Below are 18,495 nucleotides of genomic sequence, written 5' to 3'. Positions count from 1 at the left end.
CAAATAACACCAGTATCAGTGGAAGTAGCACAGACGAAGCAGAAGTATTTCTGGTACCAGCAAGTGCACAAAGTATTTGCAGTTTAGAAAGGAAAGAAACCTTTTACATATTACAGACATACTGAAGCTAAAATATTAAAAATCTGAGTGCTGCCCTAGGCCCCCCAAAGTTTGTTGCATGACATAATTTCAACAATTCTCTCAGACATGGAAAGCAAAAATAAAATAAGTAAAAAATATCAAGTCGGGCATACCTGTGGTTTTGTGGAATCTAAGTCTACAGCTCACCCAAAGTGTTGGTTCTCATCTAGACTCATGTTTTCATCATCTCTGCTTTTCCTATGACAGCAAAGATAGATAGCTTCTGGAGTCAGTGATGTGACGTGGCAGGTGTCTGCCCTGGATAAAGGAATGAAATGGCTCCTCCTTCTACAGCTATCTGCTGACGCTGCACATCTTTTTTCCCCCATATTTGAAAGCACTGTGCTATCCATCTAGCCATAGGTCTCAGTGCAGCTGCATCACTGTATTCATAAAGTACTGTATTGTAGTTAATATAGTCAAATGTCCAAGTGAATGCTTTGTACAAAAAGCACATGGGTGTGGATGTGTTCAAGTTTTTAAAGCACTGGTGGCACTAGGTGCCCATCACACATCACACCGTATTGTTGCTGTCAGTGGATTTTTCATCTACTTCAGTATCTGAAGAACAGCAACTTTGTATTTGATTTTTTGATCAAATAGTAGGGCTGCCTTAAGGCCCCTACACTGTGGCTCAACTCTCATACAAGTATACTGCTTTAGCTTTCATTATCTTTTCTGACTGTTTTAATTTTGTTCTGTTCATCACATACTGATAAAGAGTCAGTTATTAGGTTTCTTCCTCTCCTAATCCTTCGCTGCAGCCTAAAGAGATCATGTACTATTTTTAAGCAGTATCCTGCAGCAATGGTAAAATAAAAAGGGGAAAATGTGCTCCCAGATGTCTCACCAAGCTTTTTTATACCACTAATTCTTAAATTCATCACATCCAGGTCTGTTTATGGCAGTTTAGCATATTATACAACAAGAAATGTCTTTGATGTAAAGTGAGCTTTACACTTATCATGATTACTTCTGCTCTTCATTTTGAGGGTTTGGACTGTGTATGCATGTAAAGGGCTGATCACACTTTTGGCAACTGAAATACTCACACCTCTGGACATCAGCATAATTTCATCTTCCCTCAAAGCAAATCATCTTGGTGGATTTGTTTGGTAACAGAGCTTTCAGGTTTCACTTTCCGACTGTGGTGAATTTTTATGTCAGAGTAGTATTTCAGCTAGTTCCTGCTCTTTTAATCATTCAGGATAGGAATAGAATTATTTAATTCAGCTCATGTTCCTTCCTTTATTTCATTTTCTTTTCTTTCCACAAATTGGATTCTCAAGTCCCATCTCAACATTCAAAATACACTACAGAATATGCAACACTGACCTAAAAGAAAATACATATACAAATCCCCCCTCTATATTTAGCTAAGCACTCCTAACCAATAATTTCATTCCAGTAAAGTCCACGCATAGATTTTAACCTCTACTTTATATGCTACCCATACATAAACAACATCAACCACATCACAGACAGGACAACATTGCATGGGGTATAATGCCACCTGCAAAGTTTAATTTTCTCGATAGTTCTGGTTCTCACACATATCAGTATCAGTTCACTGATAGTTCACACTTCAGCTATCATATCTGAATATGTGGATTGAGACACTCTCAAGAAGTGTTAGACTAAGACAACTACCAAGCGACATCTGTTTCAAATGCTCCTGAAAATCTCACTCTAAAAGCCCTCTGAAATCCACCCTTTATATTACACATGAAAGCAGATGAACAGTCACATAGTGAAAAGAAAACTTGTGATGTATGATCATGTTAGACACATAGAACGCATTGCACAGAATCTAATATTACATATTGGATATGAATCTTCTCAGCTTTCAGAGGCAAACACCACATGCACCACATTCCTCAACAGGCCAATCTGAAACTCTTTGAAGTCATCTACAGATAGGTATGTTTGGTCCTGAAAGAAGTCCAAAACTGTACATAAAAATGAAGAATATTTTTGGCCACCACAGCAACAGGTAAGTTCAGAAGAGTTCTGAATCCAATGAGGACCTGATAAAGCAAGCTATTCAAATGAATAATAAGCCATCCAACCAAGAGAGGAAGGAGAAATGTCTGTAGTATCTCAGATAGCCTCCCTCTATTCACTGCCCTTACAGTTTCAGCTGACCTTAGCCAAGCACTGAGCAAGCAAAAATAGCTGAATAGTTTGAATATGATGAAAAAGCAAGACAGAGCAGTGCATCACAGGCATACTGATAGCATCATTACTCCAAGGACTTGGATAGTCACTGAAAAAGAAAATTACAAAAACATAAGTATTTGAGCTGAGATCAGGGGACACGTACCACATTACAGGAGAGAACCGCCCTCCTCCTGACCTCCCGCTCCAAAAGACTAGAACCATCAAATTATTTTCTCTAAATTATTAAATCAAGAAAACTGTATTAATACAGTTATCAAAAATTAAGGAAAGATGTTTCATTTTAGTGTCTAGAAGATTAGTCAGTTCAGTTACTTTACTTTTTGGTTTGAATGCAATGGGACATAACTTGACATTCACAGGAGATCACGGTAGCAGATACCACAGCAATGAAAGGCAATTTTCTTTCTAAACCAGAGTGCAGTACTCATTCTACAAGCCTACAGAAACCCCTATTTAAAAAAAAAAAAAAAAAAAAAAAAAAAAAAAAAAATCAAGATTAACTAACTCCAAATGTCTGAATTATGCACCCAGCTGTTGTGGCAGGGCCAAGATCCTGAGCCAGCCCAAGGCAATCATCCTCCTCAGAGAAATGAGTGCTTTCAAGATTTTAAAAAAAACTGTTCAGAGGTGGCCAGGAGTAAATGGGATGTAAATCGGATTACAGAATTGTCAAACGCAAGATTAACTGTTCTCTGTGCAATGGGGGAAACAGGCTCTCTCAATTGCTGTTTGCTTAGGAAATTACAGAAATCACATCCCTGAAAAATACACAAGTTCATTCTTATTTGTTGAATAGCCTTAGCTTTGCAACAGAATACAGCCTTCAAAAAGTAATGCAAGCTAAACCACTCCTTTAGCTTGGACACAGGAGTGTTTCCAGTTACTGAACTGCTAAAAAAAGAAATTTATCTTTGCATAAACACTGGATAGCGAGAAAATTATTTCACTTCCACTCAGTGACAGAAAGTTCTTTGTTACATGCTACAGATGACTACTCTTTTGCACCTTTTTTTTTTCAATTTAGGTTAATGGGGGGGGTTGTGTCTGTCTTAAATTTATTTAAAGCATCTTAAATCTGAATATTAAATGTAACCATTGAGCTTTATTGGAGGAATAAGAAATTAAGAAACTATACAGCAAATTTCCCTGCAAATTTTCAAAGTTCTGTTAATAATAGCTTCATTCTTTCTCAAATTGTGCCATTATGTATTCTTATCACTCACTTGATGCTTTGCAGTATAATTTTCCATGAGCACCTTTAATCAAAAGCATCCAAATATTTTCTTCTACCTCTGCCAAATGCCAGATTTCACATCTAAGCAACAAATAAGCAATTTTATGAGCATTATACAGTCAGACTGCCTGGAATCTCAAATGACATTCACTTCATCATGTGGATAGCTGCATTAAACCTCTTCTAAACCATTTAGCTACATTAATAAACAATGTATCTCACAAACCTTTCATACCAAACATAGCTATAATCATGAAAAGAATTAGTCACATGCTGTTAGGAGGACCAAGGGGGGAAAAGAGTATCTTATCCTTGGTTAATTTAGTAAAGTACTGCCTTTTGGGTTTTAATTGCTGCCTCGCATTAGATACAATGAATTGAAAGAAAAACTAATGGAGAGAGAAGATAGATACATTCAAACTAAAACTGCTATTTAAAAATAAATTTCTGATGGCCAAAAAATAAACAAAATCAAAGTTAATCTAGAAGCAAGATGAAGGTTCCAACTTGACTCAAAGCAGTGAGGTTCCAGAAGCACCTGGCAAACGTGGTATCAACAGCAAAAAACCAACCAACCAACCAACCAACCAACCAACCAACCAACAAAATTACGTGCTGCCTGCAAATAAGGGTTAGACTTGCTGATACAAGACTGCTTCTTCTAGATCCTCTAATGGAGAATTTTTTCCCTAGAGCAGGTAGGGAATTTGAATCTTTCTTCTAACATTACATAACAATGCCAATATATACTGAAAACTATAGCAGAACTAGCATCCACCTAAAGAATTATATACATGGCAGTTTGACTGCCAGTCAAGCTAACATTCAAGGAACTGTAGATCATTATTTCCCAACTAGCAAATTCAAACCTCATCCACAACTTTGACTAAGGTTCCTTCCCACCAACAGACAGTAATTCATTCATCAATATTCAATTTCCTCTATGATACAATTATTTCTGTAAGATTGCACAGTCAGTTTGAATTAGAATATTCCAAGCCTTTTTGCATCAACAGCAAATTGCCATCCATTTACCTTCTTTTCCAGACCACATTTGTTAAATAGCTGAGGCCTTGTAATTGTCCTTCACATGAAAACATACAATCTTGTCCTCCAATTTTATTCATTTTTTTTTTCCCCAAAATAAGTTACAAATGCATAAAAGGCCTGCTCTTTACTCCAATAATCGTTCAACTTCCTAAAAGCTTTTTATAAAATTCAGGAAACTTTTTGTAAAAATCTAAACACAATATGTAAATTATGTTACCCACATTAACATATTTGTTAACTTCTCCAAGGATCTACAAACTTCCAGGTACTGTTTATCTTCATAAAAGTTACAGTGATGACTCTCCAACATGTGTTTATGTGTGCCTCTGACGACCTTACTTTTTTCTTATGTGGTACTAATAAGTTCGACTTCCCTGTCTTTGAATTTAGCTACACACTTAAACACTAAAAAAGATGGTATAATAGTTACTCCCTGCTATTCCTCCTGCACTGAGCCAGATTTAAGTGGTATACCACAGCAGCAGCCTGGTAATTTCACATTTTAATTCCCTTACAAGTATTGGATGAAGACCATCTGGTCTTCCTGAAGTGTTACTGCACAATTTATCGATTTGTTTCAAAAGCTGAGGATTGCTGAAGAGAATAAATCTGTGTTATAAAGGTTGATTCAGTTCAAACCCTACAGAAAAACTCATATTTTGCAATATCATTTACCTAGAAAAGCTCAACTACAGATGTGGCATCTGTTTTTCTACAAAATGTAGCTTGTTGGCCCTCTTTCTGGCTGGGTTAAGTGAGGTAGGTACCACAAGGAAATCTGACTGAAGTCACAATACTAAAATTACTGTATATCTTGCAATCTTGATACAAATCATTTGCCTTTATTAGGCCATTTACACTGCTTTTATACACACATGCTCTGAAATCATATGAACATAAGGTTAAGCATCTAGAAATACATCGCTGCTCTTGCAATACATAATCTTTTAATTTTAAATCTAGTTTCCCGGTGGGAAAAAAAAAAAACAAAAAAAACAAAAAAACAAACAAACAAACAAAAAAAACAAAAAAAAACAAACAGAAAACAAACAAAACACAAAACAGCTCCTTAGTTTCACAGTCATATATGCATACTATACACGTCCATACAATTAAACCTACTCTGCCCTTCTCTCTACCATTCTTTTCCCTACTCCCCTCATCTTCTACAAGAGAACCTGGAATCCAAACTGATTTTGACAAGGCTTTGTCTACTGAATGCTACATTTCTAATAATAAGTAAATCATTCTTATTTGATAGAAATGTACACAACTTCCAAAGTTTTAATCGGTACGAAAGAATTGTGTTGTGCACATTTTGTGGCAGCTTTATTTCTTGACTGTCAAACACAAGAATTGCAATCAATTATATTGGTTTCCTGACCTGAGATCTACATGAAGTGTGTAGAAGGGGCTGCCTACCAAAGAGGAATACTGATGAACAAAACAAAGGCTGCAGCCAGAGAGATGGCTGAGGAACACAGATCCCTACTGCACAACAGTAGGAAATCAAGAGAAAAAAGAAATCAGGAGAACCTTCCCTTGGCTGCAACAAGGGTTGGGGTGGAGAGGGTTGTTGGGTGGGGGAAGAAGCCTGGGTATGTCAGGCCTGGAGACCAGAAATTTCTGTAACTAGTGCCCAAAACAGAAAACTTAGCCTTAAAGAACTACTCTGCTGTGCAATCAGCCACGTATTTTTCTGGTGGTCTCTTATTTGTTCGTTACCAGCTACAATGGGAAAGAAAAGGAGAGATTAAGGGCAAGAAGCAAAGTTTCAGGAACAAGCAGTAGATGCTTTCTATAACAAAGGATAAAGGAAAAGAAGAAGGAATTGTGAATGCTTACACAATAATGGTTTATTTGCTTTACCTTGCAATATTCTGCATCTTGATTAGCACCACACAGATTTTGGGAGCAAGCAGCTTACTAAGAAATCTAGGTAAATGTTTGTTTTTGTACTCTTAAAGAGGGTTACTGAAAAAGGCATTTCTAAATTAAGTATTAAAATACACTTCCACTAAACAAAACAAACAGCTACAACATTCCTCAGTTATCTTTTATATAACATGAACCTAAGAATGGAACTGCTGCTATATTTGGCTGATGATCTGTTGGCGTTTTGACACACCATTCAAATTCAGAGCATCAGAGCATTTTTCTTCTCTCCGAAGCAAACAGATTTTGCTTTAAATAGCCCATTTCATGCAGTGATACTTACAGGCGCAAATCCTTGGTTGTCATTCATGAAAAATTGTTGCACGGATTTATAACTTATGAGTGACTTTTAGAAGCCCAGAGAGATTTTCACATTATAAGACAACAGAATTTAAATGAAAATGAAGAGTCAGATATAGAATAGGTATCAGCCAAAGGAGGAGATATAATGCTCAGGTTTTAATTAAGAAAAAATAGCAACAGCACACATCAGGATATTTAGCACTTGTTGAATTCCTGGACTCAGGCACTGACACATAGCACTCCATGGGCAAAGTGGGCACCAACCACACAACTCATGCTCTGCAACATGAGCTACAATGCTGCAGCCAGAAACTGCAGAAAACTTGGAAACGCAAAAGCTCTGTCAGAGGATGCAATCATGTTCAGGTCAGCCTTATCGTACAAAAAACATGTGCTGCCAGCAACATACATGCCACTCTGTTATGCTATTTCTTTCATAAAAATGTCTAAAAGTGTCTCAGTTTATTCCATTTCTTGAGTTTACACCTATATCCATATTTAATTTCTCATTTGAACTCAAATCCTATCATCCAATAATGTGCTTTCGACAGTCACTCAAAATTGACAAATCAAATATTTTCTCATGAAAAAAAAGTTCATGCCTGGCCTTACAAGGCTTAGCTCCCTTCCTTTCCTTATTTACAGTCAAACAAATACATTCTAAGATAATATAAAACATTTGTAAAAGGCCTTATTAACTTAAGGCTAGTTAACCTTTTGGAAACTGACAGACTTTCAGAGTACAGTCACACATCAAAGTAGCATGGGCAACAACAGTGGCGATAGAACTGGGAGCTCCCAAGAGAAAAGGAACAAATCTGCTCATCTCTTTGGCTTTTCAGAGATCATTAAGATATCTCCATTGGAGGAGGAATGCAAAGAAGTTGCCATTAAGGCTTCAGAAGTTTTCCAGGTTACTTAGTTACCTGCTGGTGTTAAACCACAGTACCAGTGGAGCTCTTCCTCTTCCCAGCAGAGTTTTCCTGAATAGGCCATAGTTATCTTCCTTCACTAGATGAACTGTTACTAAGCATTATTGCACTCAGCTGTTTTCTCACTGCCCAGAACGCACAGCAGAAAGCAGTAACAGCCTTAACACCAGGCAGAAGAAATACTCCATTACTCTGACAGTGACATTCCTATGCCTTGGCAGACTACTTAACACTGCCAGTCCCTTGGAGTGGCCCATAACTTTTGTTGTGTGTTTTAAGTTGAATAGCTTCCTAGCCTGCTTTGGTTTCTGAGACATCTTTTTTATTTTGACAACACCTGAGCATACAGCTGTCTGGGCAAGTTATCCGCAACAAACAACACTCTACAGTTATTTCTTTTTCTGATATTTGCCTAAATTAAAACAAGCTTTTGTTGAGCAATAAGCATTCTATCTTGTTTAAAAAACTGTCAGAAAAAAAACTCATCATTCTTCAGCTACCTTGGTAAGTGTAGATGCTATGCAAAGTAGTAATGATAAACACCCCACAGGCAGATCAAAGTCCTCTAAATGAGACAAAAAAAAAAAAAAAAAACACAGTTGTGAAATAGTTTGCATGCTGTGGTTTTCTAAGCATACGTGACACTCCCTAAGTGCTCTGCCATAAGACATGGTCCATAGTACATGCTACACCATTCTTGTTTGTACACCCTTATGCTGCAGAAACAACGTAAATGCAAGAAACATTAATGTAGAAGTTGAACTTGCCAACTTCTACAGTTTCCATATAAAATGCTTCAGGGAAGTGGAAGGAACATGGTTTAAGATTATCAGTATATTTAAGTGCTATAAACAAGTTATATAAACAAACTCATCGACTTTCCTGGAATTACATTGCCAAATATATTTAAGGTAGAAAATTAACATGCAAAGTATTCTCTAGAAAGCTATTTTGACTTTCAGAACATGCATCATCTCATGCAGCATAAGAAATGTTACTTGGTGATGCTTATCTAAGAAAGTTAAGCAAGTTTCAATTTGTACTACAAAATGAAATTTCATGTAACTATAAAACACTGTCTTCTGAAGTGCCGTAAGTTATGAATTTCTGTTAAATTATGAAAAGATACTTCATGTTCCCATGCACAATATAGAAGAAAATAACACATTTCTGTATTGGTTTTTGATGAACAGCATTTTAAAATGTAAACTCCTCAAAACACTAATCTCCTTATTCCCTCCAGCAGTTTGTAAAACACCAGGATGATATCCAGCACCCTTTAAATACAAATCATACTGCTAATTTCAGAAACTTGCTGTGAAAATAAGTTCTTGCCAACAAGGTAAAATTAAAGCTGACTCATCAACAATAATATTCATAATTATTAATGTTACTTAAAATTACTGCTAGTTAATCTATTGCAGTTGCTTCAATACCTCTGTTAAAAGTGTAAACTAGCAAAAATATTCCCTATGAATCAGGTTATTATCTCTAGCCCTGTTGCATTTCCTACAAAACAAGCAAATTACAATCTATTTCATTTAGCAACTGTCTTTCCATATTGGCTATGAAGCTTTCCAGCTTGAAAACTGAAAAATCTAATTAGCTAGCTTGGTATCTACATTGAAGTTTAATGCTGTACTCAATCAAAATGGAAATGTTGGGTTTTTTCCCCTTTCCATCTCAAACCTATACAAGGCACGAAATTTCAAAGCATTCAACATCAAGTTAGTTTGAGAAGGAAACAGAGCCACATGAACATCATTTAGAAGTGCTCCTGCCCAGGTCTAGTTTACACACTCCTGGATATATCTCAAGGAGAAAATACTAATTTATAACCAAACTCTTGTTAAATACTACAGCCGCCTGCATGGGAAACATTAGTCTACACACAACCAAGATCAGGATTTTATTTCAGTCCACATAATTTTTGCAAGCAATCTAAATAAGCACAAGAAATTCAAACAGCAGAATGTAAAACCTTTTTGACTGTCATTCTTATCACCTGCTATGACAATACCTGCCAGTGAAATTTTGCATGTCTGGGGAATTATTTTAGAAGTCATATCACAGATTTAAATAAAAAAGAGGGGCAGGGGTTTGTGAAAATTGGGTAATCTAAGAAAGTTTTAATGGTTAGTTTACAGCAAAAGTCAAGCCAGTCATGAGTTCACACTGGGCACAGCGTACTAGAGTTTTTTTTCTTTATAATTACTTCCTTAGCTTTCTCAGGCAGTTTATTAACTTGAAACCTGTCTCCTACACTGGAAATTGGAAATTAATTCCAGGAGCACTTCCCTTAAACAGTACATGGGGTACTGCTCTTGACAGGCCAAACCCCTCTTTTCAAGCAATCCTGTACATTAGGTTGACAGACTAGGGTGAAAGCAGATGAAGTCCAGCATGAGGTAGCTAATGAAGGCAGTGAAGTCCATTACAGTGATGCAGAAAGATACTGCAGTATGTAGTACAGTATACAAAATGGATTCTACAGTAATTTAAACAGCAAAAGCAAAAATGTGACTACGAACACTATGTGCTTTTTCACTGGCAAGACTCCCACAGACTTTATTAAGAACAGATAGGTTGTCCCTGGATGTTCTTCAGATTTCATCATTCAAAATTAAGGCATTTGCATAATCTGTGCTGAAAGGGAGCAGGATATTCTCCTTTTCACTAGCAATAAAACTTAATTAGTCCTTATCTCTGGTCCTGTTTTGACCTTCTTAAAAAAAAAAAACAAAAACAAAACCAAAAACCCAAAACACACAAACATAAACAAATAAACAAAAAAAAAACAACCCACAACAAAACCACTTGCCATCTTTTAAAGAGACACAGGTTCTCAAAGCCACCTTTAAAAACACAAAAATCAGAAGGTAATTAAAAACAGAATGGGGTGTGAGCAGGAGAGGAGTTGTGTCTATCACCATAGCTCTTCTTATTTTATAAACTGTTCTCATAATTACTGGCTTGTTTCTGAGGCCCAACTTTTCTGAAGCACAGGCCATCTCACCTACAAAGAATGCTGTGTGGTAGAATAAGGCTTTAACCTTGATTAGCATCTTCCAGTGCTGTGCACACAGATACACTGACAATCACAATTACACCAATTACAAATGCTAACAATCACACAATCACAAATACACAATTTGTGTGCATATACTAAGAATAGATGCAAGCAAAACTCAAACCAAAACATAACCAAAATGAGCATAAGAACAGTTTAGCCAACAAAGAAAGAACCTGTGAAAGTTTAAAGACTGAAATTCAAGAGGTCCTCTCTTGGTACCTCATTGAATCAAAAGTTTCAGGGATTTTTTAAAAAATGTTCAATCTTTCTGTTCCGTGGCTGGTGTTCCAATTGCAATCATAAAAGCTATTTTCACAGCACTTCAACAGCTAAATGCAAATAATGCCAAGAACAGTAGATGTGTTTTTAGCAACACATGATGGCTCTAATTGATAATTTAATAGTACTTCTAATGGAATACAGTAAATAGGAAAAGGAAACATAGTAGTGGAAAAAGTATACATGTATTCAGCAAGCCACAGTAGCCAAGCAGAAACGATGCAACTGAGCATAACCTTTTCAGGGTATTTCACAGTACATTAAAGAAAAGTGTTCACATTTTTCAAACAGAACCACATTTAATAAACTTTTCTTCAGGTTTACCTGCAGAAATTATTCAAATATTCAATTAAAAAAAAATTAAAAAGGCTTTGTCAGGGTTCTCATGCAGAAACAGCATTAGTAGAAACAGTTTGTGTGTACTTCACCATGGGCACATATTTGCAAAAAGATTAGACATCATTGCAGATGAGCTTCCTGAGCCTGAGCAGTGAACCTGTACCCTCTCCAGCTCACAGTGGCAGAGGCAGACATAAATGCAGCAACTATTTTCTTCCAAGACCTGTGGGCCTGGCCTCCTTTACAACAGTGCCTCTCGTGTTTCTGAGACACACCTGTCCAGTCTAGTTCCCTTGTTCCCTTGTAATTTCACCTTCCTGTGGGAAGTGTGAGCAGAGTTACAGGGAGCACAGGTGTAAAGCAAATAAATACAGTTTCTGTTTGTACTTTTCAACATATTAATAATAGATTGTTCTTGTTGTATTAGGTTCACAGGGATGTTGTATGGACACATTTGGCCAAATCCTGAAGGATTTGCTGAGGGGGTTTTCTTGGGTTTGTTGGGGATTTTTATTTCCCCAGACTTTTTAGTTAAACTAGTGTACAGAATCTAATTCTAACGATCAAAGTTTCACACTTGCCACTGCAGACTTCACCTTCACCTTCACCTTCACCTTCCAGCTAATACTCAGAAGTGAACCTAAAATGACCTTTTGATACAGACTCCAAAACCTGACCTCTGCTTCTTAATTTGAAATTCCTCCTTTTATTGAGATTAAAACAAGGGTTTTTTGAGAGCCCTTACATTCCTCTGTATATGTGAAATGTTTTGGGTTTTTTTGAGGCTTCCATTTCTTGTGCTTGTTAACTGATCTGTAGTATTAATAAAAAGTAAATTATCATGTATCCCTCCCTTAAAAGAAGCATAAGCATATTCAACAATCTATTAGAATTAGAGATGTGTGCACATCTACAGGGGTATGATATAATAGCCATCACAGAAACATGGTGGGATGGCTCCTATGACTGGAGCGTTGGAATGGAAGGTTACAGGCTCTTTAGGAAAGACAGGCGCAGCAGGCGGGGAGGGGGAGTTGCCCTTTATGTTAGGGATAGGCTGGAGAGTATGGAACTCTGTCTGGGGACAGGTGAGCAGTCCACAGAGAGTTTGTGGGTCAGGGTTAAAGGGAATATAGCTATGGGAGACGTTACTGTGGGGGTCTGTTACAGACCGCCTGATCAAGGAGAACCTGTGGATGAAGCACTCTATAGACAGATAGGAACAGCCTCACACTTGCAGGCCATTGTTTTCATGGGTGACTTCAACCACCCTGACATCTGTTGGAAGGACGGTACAGCCCGGCACAAGCAATCCAGGAGGTTCCTCAGTTGTGTAGAAGACAACTTCCTTCTGCAAGTAACAGAGGAGCCGACAAGGAGAGGTGCCATGCTTGACCTTGTGCACACCACCAGGGAAAGGCTCATTGGAAATGTGACGCTCCAGGGCAGCCGTGGATGCAATGATCACGAGATGGGCGAATTTGAGATCCTCAGGACAGTGAGAAGAGCGTGCAGCAAGCTCACTGCCCTGGACTTCAAGAGAGCAGACTTTGGCCTCTTCAGGAACCTGCTTAGGAAGGTTCCATGGGATACAGCCCTAGAGGGCAGAGGGGCCCAAGACTGTGGGTTGATATTCAAGGATCACCTGCTACAAGCTCAGGAGTGTTGCATCCCAACCAGAAGGAAGTGCAGCAGGAGGGCCAGGAGACCTCCTTGGATGGATAAGGAGATCCTGAGGAAAATTCAATTGAAAAAAGAGGCTTATAATAAGTGGAAGCAAGGACTGGCAGCCTGAGAAGAATACAGGGATGCTGCCCGGGAAGCTAGGGACCGAGTTAGGAATGCTAAAGCCCACTTAGAACTAAACTTGGCTATGGATGTTAAGGATAACAGGAAGGGATTCTACAGGTACATGGCAAATAAAAAACAGACAAGAGAGAATGTAGACCCCCTCTGGAAGCTCTCAGGAGAACTGGCTACACAGGATTTGGAGAAGGCTGAGGTTCTGAATGACTTCTTTGCCTCAGTCTTCTCTGTCAAAGGCTCTGACCAGCCTACTACTACTACTACGCAAGTACTGGAAGGCAGATGCAGGGACTGTGAGAATGAAGACCTTGCACCCACTGTAGGAGAGGATCTGGTTCGAGACCATCTTAAAAACCTGAACGTGCTCAAGTCCATGGGACCTGATGAAATCCATCTGCAGGTCCTGAAGGAGCTGGCAAATGAAGTTGCGAAGCCGCTGGCCATCATAGTTGAGAAATCATGGCAGTCAGGTGAAGTTCCCAACGACTGGAAAAAGGGAAATATAACCCCCATTTTCAAGAAGGGGAAAATGGATGACCCGGGGAATTACAGACCAGTCAGTCTCACCTCTGTGCCTGGCAAAATCTTGGAGCAGATTCTCCTGGAAGGCATGCTAAGGCACATGAAAATCAACAAGGTGCTTGGTGAAAGCCAGCATGGCTTCACTAAGGGAAATCCTGCCTGACCAATTTGGCAGCTTTCTGTGATGGGGCTACAGAACTGATGGACAGGGGTAGAGCAGTTGATGCCATCTACCTGGAGTTGTGTAAAGCATCCGACACTGTCCCACACAACATCCTTGTCTCTAAATTGGAGAGACATCAATTTGATGGATGGACCACTCAGTGGATAAAGAGCTGGCTGGATGGCTGCACACAAAAGAGTTGCGGTCAATGGCTCAATGTCCGACTGGAGACCAGTAACGAGTGGCGTCCCTCAGGGATTGGTGTTGGGACCGGTCTTGTTTAACATCTTCATCGCTGACATGGACAGTGGGATTGAGTGTGCCCTCAGCAAGTTTGCTGATGACACCAAGCTGTGTGGTTCGGTTGATACGCTGGAGGGAAGGAATGCCATCCAGAGGGACCACAACACGCTTGTGAGGTGGGCTGATCCCAGGCACAGCTACAGGTTGGGCAGAGAAGAGATTCAGAGCAGCCCTGGGGAGAAGGACTTGGGGGTGTTGGTCGATGAGAAAATGAACATGAGCTGGCTTCAGTGTGTGCTTGCAGCCCAGAAAACCACCCTATCCTGGGCTGCGTCAAAAGGAGCGTGACCAGCAGGTCAAAGGAGGTGATCCTGCCCCTCTACTCTGCTCTTGTGAGACCTCACCTGGAGTATTGTGTGCAGTTCTGGTGTCCTCAACATAAAAAGGACATGGAACTGTTGGAACAAGTCCAGAGGAGGGCCACGAGGATGATCAGGGGACTGGAGCACCTCCTGTATGAAGATAGGCTGAGAAAGCTGGGGCTGCTCAGCCTGGAGAAGAGAAGGCTGCGTGGAGACCTCACAGCAGCCTTCCAGTATCTGAAGGGGGCCTATAGGGTTGCTGGGAAGGGACTCTCCATTAGGGACTGTAGTGACAGGACAAGGGGTAACGGGTTAAAACATAAACAGGGGAAGTTTAGATTGGATATAAGGAGGAAATTCTTTCCTGTTAAGGTGGTGAGGCACTGGAATGGGTTGCCCAGGGAGGTTGTGAATGCTCCATCCCTGGCAGTGTTCAAGGCCAGGCTGGACGAAGCCTTGGATGAGATAGTTTAGTGTGAGGTGTCCCTGCCCACAGCAGGGGGGTTGGAACTAGATGATCTTAAGGTCCTTTCCAACCCGAACTATTCTATGATTCTAATCCTAATTAAATAGAAAGTCATGCAACGTTTCTCTTGACAAAAACAATTGAGAATTGCACTTATGTTTACGGCTTTCAAACCACAGAATTCTTTTTTCAAATGAAAAAGACATGTATTTTTCCCTAATCTAAAGGATCTGGAGAAATTAAAACTAATTGGGTTTATGTGTTTCTGATAATTGAATGAAATGCACATAAGCTATATTACGATGGAGGAAAGAACAACCCTTAATTTTTAGAAATGATATGCAGCAAATGACAACATCTTAAAGTCTCTTAAAGGTTAGAATCAAACACTAAAACAGACCTCTGCTCTTGTTAGAGTCTCATATCAAGAGTATGTACCAGAGACCTTTACAGTAGAGCACAAGTAGAGTCACAAGTAGAGTCAATTCATTCATTGCCAGAACTGGTTGAAATTATACATGAACAGAAAAATCTCAGTTCTCACTATCCAATCTTAGCAGAAATAGACAGCACTTCACCTGGTTTCCATAACTTGACTACTTGGATGAGTGCCCCTTCCATATAAAAAAATAACAAAGTTAAATGTTATCAGGCAGTGAGCCAAATGACAGCCAATTAAAAATATTTCAAGGACTCTCAGGTAAATGCTTTAGAAATTAAACTGAAGTTAACAGCTGTTAAGTTCATCTGTATTTGATAACAAGACACATTCATGTTACACTGCACATTTTTCATTCATGGTCATGGAAACATGGCTGTTTCATATTAAGCAACTAGAGAGACACATGTCAGAATCTGGCATAACAGCCCAGTAGCCTGGATGGATAGTGTTGGTCTGATGTTACTTTACCAGTGGTTGTTACCTTCCCTGAAATGTACTAAGATACCTAAAAGAAGGCAAGAATAGAAGTCTTGGAATTACATCACCTGGGAATAACGTAAATTTCACAGGATTCCTTTATCATTATGCTCGATATTCTCTTCTGGCAAGCTGAAGGAAGAACTGATATTTAAAACACAGATAACAAAAACTGACTGAAAGATATTTGGCAACTTGCTACCAGCTATAATTACCTGTAAAAGTCATGCACTGGTGTCAGGCAATCTGGCAGGTACACAGGGAAAGGCAATTTCAAGAGAATAGTATGAGCTCCACTCAACGCACTATTAGTTTGAGGTTACGAAAAAAAATGCTGACTGGTAGGAAAGAATTCTTTAATGAACTGGAACTCGTAAAGCTCAAAATCTTAATATATGGGTAGAGTTTCCCTATCAGACATGGGCAGAAGATCTCTGTGAAACACAAGGTTTCCTCCAAGCATCCAGAAACATCTTAAAGATTTACAATGCACAGAAGACATTTCCTACTTTTCCCAAATTATTCCATTCTCTGGTACCAAATATATTTGCAACAAGTTTCTAAGCAAGAGTGGTAAAGTGAGATTTCTCCTGGGTTTTGCACCAAGCTCTTAATTAAAAAATCATGAGGGTAGAAAAGAATAAAAAAATAAAAAAAATGCAGCTGTGAGTGTTGGAATTCTAATATTTAAACTTCACACAGAAAAATCATCCTTCATGTATCTTGTTTTCTTTTTGTCTTTTCAACTAAACATTTTCTCCCAAGATAAGAGACAGACCTGTAGAGTCTGCCAGACTACCAAAAAGCAGGTGTGTCCACAGGAATCGTAGAATACTTTAATATATAAAGAACATGTTATCCTCTTTCAAAATCCAACTTGATTGCCAAGTTAATTCTCAGGACTTGAGTTCAGTAAGATCAGGTTACCAAAAGTTCATGTGCACAAAATCACAGATCATTTTTCTGTGCAAATCCCTTGACAGATATCTCTAGCCATCTCTACAACAGAAAATCCCTCAAAATGAACATAACTATTTGCACATTGTATTTGTATCAAAGCAGAAATGCATATCATAACATCATAAGCAGCAAGCTTTCAACACTAGATATTTCTATTTGTAGCTGAAAAAACAAGCAATTGATGTTCCAGAAGTACATCAGGTTAGAAGCTCTTTTTGGTCTTCTAGCTAGGACATCAGTTCCACCACATCTTAAAGAGGTGAAAAAAAAAAAAAACAACTGCACACAAGACAGACATCTGCGAGCATGGTAAACCTATGAATACAAAACTGAGATGTATTTAAATCATCACCGACTAGCCATAGAGCTTAATAACATATTGAAGGAAGCTTATTTTTAGTCCAAAATTTGTTAGAGGTATTACCAGAAGCACTTTTTTTTCTTTTAAGAAAAAGGAATGGGAAAAGAAAACTGCTAAAATCAGATGTTGAAAACAGTTGGTGAGTTTCTAGTTATCTCCAACAACCACAAAAACAAAGGATTAACCTCATTGTTGAGGGCCCTAGGCACACACTACAGTAGCACTTGCTTCATCGGTTATCTAGTTATAAAGGGCTGGGAGCAGCATGGAAGCAGTCAACCTATGAGTGCAAGGGAAATTAGTGTAATAGGAGTATTTGTAAAAGTAACTCAAAAAGAAAGAAAATTTTCTTTCTTTTAGAAAGAAGGGTTATATTCATTAAAGAAAAGCACTAGCCTTAACCTACCAAGTAGAATACCTGCTTTCTGATTTTACTCTTCGAATTTCTAGCTTTCTGATTTTACTCTTAGAATTTCTAGCAAAGAACTACTGTAATAAAACATCAATATATGGTAAACTCTATAAAGAAAACTGTAGTGGAAAATATACCCTCACCTTAAAGACAAGAAATGAGGCAGAAAATCAAATCAATGGTCTGTTCAGCCCAATAGCTCTAGTTTCTATGAATTAGAGTTACTCAAGTACTTTTTTCTGTAAAAGAAATTGTTGAAAATATTAAGTCTGTGTTGTTTGATATTAGTGTAAAGTGATGGGGTGAGGGTATATGACAAATGCATACTGCATTAGAGTCCTCTGGTTTGGGAAGAATACAAACAAGTATGTGTTTAATTGTCAGAAACTAAATAATATATTGGAATGTTTCCACTGATACATTAGGGTCACTTGCCACCTCCGACTGCAGAATCACAAAGTTTTCAAGATGAGCACTCAAAGACATTCTTTAACATTTGAGGCTATAAACAAAATTAATTTCTTAAAACTATCTAAATTTCTTAATTAACAAATTAGTGATGAAAATCATGACTTTTAATAAAAGTAGGATATGAAGCTTCCCTTTCTACACAAAAGTTTCTGTGAACAATTACCATTAGTATGGCATCAGATGATTTACCCATAAATGGTTAAGAGCAATTGTCAGACAAAAGCTTTTCATTAACCCCACTTTCAAGATTTCCCAGCACAATAAGACAGGAATCTTTGTAACTGATTTGATACACTTTTTTTTGATCAAAACTGGGGAGGGGGTGTGGGTAGCTTTTAAGGTG

This window comes from Pezoporus wallicus, unplaced genomic scaffold (assembly GCF_028554395.1).
Source record: "Pezoporus wallicus isolate ANWC-B61680 ecotype Strahan unplaced genomic scaffold, APGP_CSIRO_Pwel_v1 contig_6899, whole genome shotgun sequence".
NCBI classification, from domain to species: domain Eukaryota; kingdom Metazoa; phylum Chordata; class Aves; order Psittaciformes; family Psittacidae; genus Pezoporus; species Pezoporus wallicus.
This window is presented reverse-complemented; position numbering follows the sequence as displayed.